The following is a 6,909-nucleotide window of genomic DNA, read 5'->3' on the forward strand; positions in this document are numbered from 1 at the left end:
CATTCGTATCGGTAGGGCTGTTCATGGTCGGTTTTGGTTCGGTTTCTAGCCAAATCAAAACCGAAACCAATATTATTGGTTTCTAAAAATCTAAACCAAACCAATCCATTAACCATTGGTTCGGTTTCCAAATGGTTCCAGTTGGTTTCGGTTTGTCCCAGTGGTTTTTGGTTAACCAATAATTATGTCATACCAAAAAAAAATACACAAATTTACAGATAAAAAAATCGTAATTGCCGATAGTATTGGTTTACACAAATATACAGAAAAAAAAAATCAAGAATAGTTAAAGCTTACTCTAATTCTAGAGATCAAATGAAGATATATAATATATCTTAATTTAGATATTGACAAATAAAAAAGAAGGAAGACGGGAAGAAAAAAGTCGAGTAGCAGCAGCTGTAGTTGGGGGTGGAGAAGGGAGGCGGCTGAGAGAAGGAGAAAGAGAAAGAGGGAGAGTATCATAATGAAATATTAGATTTAGGGTTTCTATTTATCCTCTAAATTAATGGGTAGAATCTAATACTTTTAAATCGACGGTAGAAATTAAGTTTAAAAATTAATCGGTTCCCCAATGGTTTTTGGTTCGGTTTTCAGGTCAAACCAAAACCAAACCAGTAATGTCGGTTTTTCAACATTTTTTACCAAACCAATCCAAATCTAAATGGTTTGGTTCGGTTTCTTGCTTATTGGTCTGATTCGGTCGGTTTCCAACGGTTAACCGACACCATGTTCAGCCCTACGTATGGGCGACAACGGATTTACAGGTCCAATCCCAGGTTTCTTTGGTCATTTTCAGAACTTAGAGATCCTTGGTCTAGCATCATGTAGTTTGACAGGTCGTATTCCACCGGAACTCGGTAGACTCAGTCAGCTTCAAAACCTTGTTCTCCAACAAAATCAGCTCGTTGGTCCGATTCCATCAGAACTCGGTAACTGTTCAAATCTCATCGTCTTCACCGCAGCGGTTAATAACCTCACTGGTGCAATCCCTGAAGAAATGGGTTCCCTGCAAAATCTTCAAATTCTAAACCTAGCCAATAATTCTCTCACTGGTGTGTTGCCAATTCAATTGGGCGAATTGAGTCACCCGGTTTATCTCAATCTCATGGGAAATGGTTTGGAAGGATTAATCCCAAAATCCTTGGTAAACTTGGGTAATCTTGAAAATCTTGATTTGTCAGTAAATAAGTTCAGTGGTGGAAGAATTTGGGAATTTTCAAAAGTTAGTTTATATGGTTATGTCTGATAACAAACTTTCAGGTAAAATACCAGAAAACATTTGTTCAAATACATCATCAACTCTAGAACATTTGATTTTATCCGGTAATTTATTGGAAGGAGACATTCCGATGCAAATCGGAGAATGCTTGTCGTTGAAACAGCTGGATTTAGCCGACAATCAGTTAAATGGTTCTTTGCCGACTCAATTATTCGAGTTACTTAATCTTACTGATTTGTACCTCAACAACAATACATTGATTGGTACGATTCCCGCATTGATCGGTAACCTCAACAGTGTTGAAACTTTAACTCTTTATCACAACAACTTACATGGCGAAATTCCCAAGGAAATTGGACTGCTTGGAAAGCTTCAGATTTTCTATTTATATGAGAACCAATTTTCAGGTGAAATCCCACTTGAGATTGGTAATTGTTCGAGTTTGCAAATGCTAGACTTTTTCGGTAATCAGTTCACCGGAAGAATTCCAGTTACTATCGGAAGACTAAAGAATTTGAAACTACTTCATCTCAGACAGAATGATTTTTCGAGGGAAATTCCGTCTACACCGGGTAATTGCAAGGAACTGACTATATTGGATTTGGCGGATAATCATTTCTCTGGTGGAATCCCTAAGACTCTGGGATTTTTGGAATCAATGGAACAATTGATTCTTTATAACAATACTTGAAGGTAACATTCCTGACGAATTTAGAAGCGTTGTGAATTTAACTAGAGTGAATTTATCTAATAATAGATTGAATGGTAGTATTGATCCTCTGTGTGTATCGAATTCTTATCTTTCATTTGATCTTACAAACAATTTATTTGGTGAAAAGATTTCTCCACAGTTGGGGAGCTCACCTTCTCTTGAGAGGTTAAGATTGGGTAGAAATCACTTTATCGGTGAGATACCGCCGACATTAGGAGATATCACTGAATTATCACTTTTAGATCTTTCCAGTAATTCACTCACTGGAATCATACCGCCTGAACTCTCATCGTACAAAAAACTGACTCATATTGATCTAGACAACAACCCTCTTGATGGGTCAGTACCTCCTTGGGTAGGAAGCTTACCTAACTTGGGTGAGATCAAACTCTCTTCAAATAAATTTTCGGGACCTCTTCCTCGAACAATTTTCAATTTAAGCAGTCTCCTTGTCCTGTCTCTTGATAACAATTCACTCAATGGAACTCTTCCACCTGAAATTGGAGACCTTTCATCACTCAATGTCCTTAATCTCGAGAGGAACCAATTCTACGGTCAATTGGAGACCTTTCGGCTTTCACAAAACAGGTTTGATGGGGAAATTCCAGCTGATCTAGGACAATTACACGACCTGCAAAGTGTTTTGGACCTCAGTAATAATAATCTCACTGGTGGAATCCCACCTTCAATTGGGATACTATCGAAGCTCGAAGGTCTTGATCTTTCTCATAATGAACTAGTTGGGAAAATTCCTTCACAGATTGGTGGGATGAGTAGTTTGGGCCGACTTGATCTTTCTTACAACAATCTTCAGGGTGAATTGGATGAACAACTTTCTCACTGGCCAGCTGATGTTTTTGCTGGAAATTTCAAGCTTTGTGGAAGACCTCTGGTTACCCAATGTAACACTAAAGACACTAAACATGTCCGCTCTCGTCTGAGTACCTCATCAGTAGTAGCCATTACTGCTACCTTGACCTTAGCTGGCGTTGTTGTTCTACTTCTAGCGGGGCTTATACTAGTCTCCAGACGCAAACACCAGTACCTAAGAAGAGCAGATGTTGATGGCAACAATGCATGTTCTTCTAGTTCTTCGGTGCAACGAAGATAACTCTTCCATAACGCTTCAACGGCTCGTGAATTTAGATGGGAAGACATCATGGAAGCTACCCATGATCTTAGTGATGAATACATAATCGGGTCTGGTGGGTCTGGAACAAATTACAAGGCAGAGCTACCAAGTGGGGAAATAGTAGCAGTAAAAAAGATCTTGCGTAAGGATGACCTGTTTATGGATAGAAGTTTTGCAAGGGAAGTTCAAACTCTGGGGAGGATAAGGCATAGGCATTTGGTGAAATTGATGGGATGCTGTAGTACTAGCAAAGGAGGAGGAATGGGTTGTACTCTGTTGATTTATGAATATATGGAGAATGGAAGTTTGTGGGATTGGTTACATCGACCTATGACACAGGAGAGTACCACCAAGAAAGTTGGGATAAACCTCGACTGGGAGATAAGGTTAAAAATAGCAGTAGGATTGGCACAAGGTGTGGAGTACCTCCACCATGATTGCGTACCGAAAATCATTCATAGGGATATCAAGTCCAGTAATTTGTTACTCGATTCTGATATGGAAGCACATTTGGGCGATTTCGGTCTGGCCAAAGTACTGCTTGACGATCAGGATTCTTCGAGCAATACGGGGTCCCAAACCTGGTTTGCTGGATCTTATGGCTACATAGCTCCAGGTACTAAGATTACTGCTACTCAGTATTGGTGCTAAATTTTACTTGTCTCCCTTTATTTATTGTCAATAATATAACTAGACTAAACAAAACAAAACATGCTCGACAATATTTCAAGTTTTTATAGCATAATTCAGGTTTGGTATATCAGCTATTGATGGGTTACTGTTTATGATTCTAGTTTTACTTCCTGCTTCCTCTTGTCTAGCCAAAATATTTCTTGTTGACCCTCTATAAAGTTAGTTAAGACAAAGTATAACCAATATAATGTTAGAGTGACTTAGTTGCAAACAGAGAGTAGCTGAAACGATTATAACTCTAGCTTCAGATCACTTTTGTGACACTCACAGTGCCGATAGTATATTTATAATGAATCTCATTTTTTTCTTCTTCTTTTGATGTTCTGCAGAGTATGCTTATACGCTGAAAGCAACGGAGAAGAGCGATGTTTACAGTATGGGAATAGTACTAATGGAACTTGTAACCGGGAGAATGCCAACTGCTGGAACTTTTGGAGTGAATATAGACATGGTGAGATGGGTTGAATCCCATATGGAAATGTCAGCGCTCACTCGAGATGAGTTGGTAGATCCTGCATTGAAACCACTGTTACCAAAGGAAGAATCTGGCGTTTTCCAACTACTAGACATTGCATTGCAGTGTACAAGATCTGTTCCTGCCGAGAGACCCACCTCCCGACAAGTCTGTGATCACTTATTTCACATATCTAATACTAGTAAGATGGTGGATTCCGAAAAGAAAACGATTGTGTAACTAATATCTTGTACTTGAAAAGATTTCTTCTTGTGTTATTTACTTAGCCATTTCAGGCCACCATTTTACTAGCTAACACCTCCTTGTGTTTTGTCCAACTCCATGTTTTATCTGATCCCAACTTAGCAATTTATACTCCCTCAATCCCTAAATAAGTCGACCTATTTATTTTTTAAATTTGTCCCACGAATAAACATGGTACATCATTAAACAAGGAGGTATTTCTATGTTTATCTTTTCAACTGATTATTGTTAGTATATAAATCATACATAATTTGATAGTCATGTTTATATTCATTCAGTAGGTGTTTTAAGATGCTTTTTAATGATATAAAGCTTATGAATATCTGTGGTATAATTTGTGAGATGAATCATTTTTAAATTTTACTAATTATTATCCGTAAGGATATAATTGTAAAAAATACTCTTATCTCCTCCTTCCCTTAAAGTTTGTGCAAACTTGAACTAGGTCATCTATTTAGGGACAGAGAGAGTACAACATAACGTATTTGAAGTAATACTCGGTAATATAATATTTCTTTAAACAAAACTAATCATAAAAATCCAAGGTGACCAAACTTGTGGTACAAAAACCCCACTCAAATGTTGGGATCCAGTAAAACTGGAACTTAAACAAAACTGATTCAAAAACCCCCAATTTTTAAAAATTGATACAAAAACCACAAATTTCAAAATTGGTTTCATCAAATTCTATGATGTTTCATCAAATTCTTTGGGGTTTTTGTGTTACTTTTGTTTTGATGGGGTTTTTGTGTATAGATAGTGACACCTTTAGGGTTATAACTTGCGGATAGTTCTTTAAAATAATAAGGTCCTATTTGGTATAGTTTTCAAAAACAGTTTTCTATTTTTAAAAACAGAGAAAACGCGTTTGGCAGGGACATTTTCAGAAAATGTTTTCTATCTGTTTTCTGTTTTTGAAAACAAAAAAATGAAAACAACAAATTATTGTTTTCTGTGTTTTCTCTTTCTTTGTTCTTTTTTTTTTCTTTTCAGAACAAAGTAAGAGATCGGGGGAATGACTGCAAGTGAGTCATGGCTAATATCACTATCGCTTAGACGAATCTTTACATTTGATCTGATTTAGTTGATTTACCTTGTTTTCAAAAACAGTTTACCAAACAATTTTTAGAAAATAAAAACAAGGAAAAAATGGTATGTTTTTAAAGAACCCACAATTGAGGGATACCATCAGAAACCGGGGGATACTCACAGTTATATATGATTAGATTTTGGTTAAGGAGTTATTTTTTTAGTGATAAAAAGTCAACAATGTCCTTTACTTAAATATAAACTAAAAAGAAAATTTTAAAAGTATCCCCTCATTGTTTTTCACGATCTCTTGTTTTCTACTGCTGCTCCTCTTCTTCTTCTTCGCTTCCTCCATAATTTCTTTAATTTATCATCAATTAATCGATGATCAAAACCACTCAATATAATGACTCCGGTTAGAAGGTGATTAATACCCATTTAATTTCATATTGATTTGATTGAATTTTGATGGGTTTTAATCAAAAATTAGGTTAACGGAAGAGCTGTCGGTATTGCTTAGGGTATGAGTGCAATACCGACTGTGACTATCGGTATTGATTTGAGTTTAAACGCAATACTGACTGGGACTATGGGTATTGGCCGGTTGTTGAAGACAATACCGAAAGTTCTTTCACCTAACTAGTATCTGTTTTCAGAACCAACTTCAGGTGTAGACAATACCGAAAGTTGTTGAAGACAATACCGAAAGCTTCATAAACTCCACTTGCAGTCTTAAATGCCATTTCATCAAGGCCTTCGTGAATCATAGATGCAGCTACAACGTATGTTACTCCAATCCATTTTTCTTTTGACTGGATTGTTGTCATGTCAACTGTCCTATCTGGTCATACACGTCTTTTGCCTTCTGAAATTTGAGCCGGAAATGTTCCTCCGAAGCTGGAGCACTTATCCTTGTTACGTGATTTGGAATTTATATCTAAAGTTCTGAAACATAAAATTAATATCTAATGTTCAATCTTAATATATTTAGGGGATACCCAAAGGTGATTTAGTCATTATCTTTTATTTTTGATAAGGGGTTTTTTAAATTACTTCATAATGTTTTCTTCTTCTTTTTTTATTATCCCCCAATTTCTGGTGGTATCCCCCAATTATGGGTTCTTTTTAAAACAGTGGAAAACTATTTTTGAAAACTGTACCAAACAGGCTCTAAAATTTCTTGATCCCAAGCTTATTATTTTATAAGTTATACTATACATGTTTTTGAAGAAATATGTGATAATGTCTTAGGTTTTATATAGTGAATAATCATAGAACAAAAAGTTCCATGGTCACACAATAAAAAGCTATAGGTTTTATATGCCTTTGTAGTGTCCCAACAACATGACTATGTAGCCGTTTTTCTTTTATCCGCAAGTTATGTTGTGGACGATTTTCGTATC

The 6,909-nt window shown here is 36.3% G+C and overlaps 1 pseudogene; it reads left to right on the forward strand.

Annotated features, from left to right (window-relative positions):
- Positions 1–745: 745 nt before the first annotated feature.
- On the forward strand, positions 746–4,587 carry LOC113360576 (annotated as a pseudogene).
- The last annotated feature ends 2,322 nt before the right edge of the window (positions 4,588–6,909 follow it).

This window comes from Papaver somniferum, chromosome 1 (genome assembly GCF_003573695.1).
Source record: "Papaver somniferum cultivar HN1 chromosome 1, ASM357369v1, whole genome shotgun sequence".
Classification (NCBI taxonomy): domain Eukaryota; kingdom Viridiplantae; phylum Streptophyta; class Magnoliopsida; order Ranunculales; family Papaveraceae; genus Papaver; species Papaver somniferum.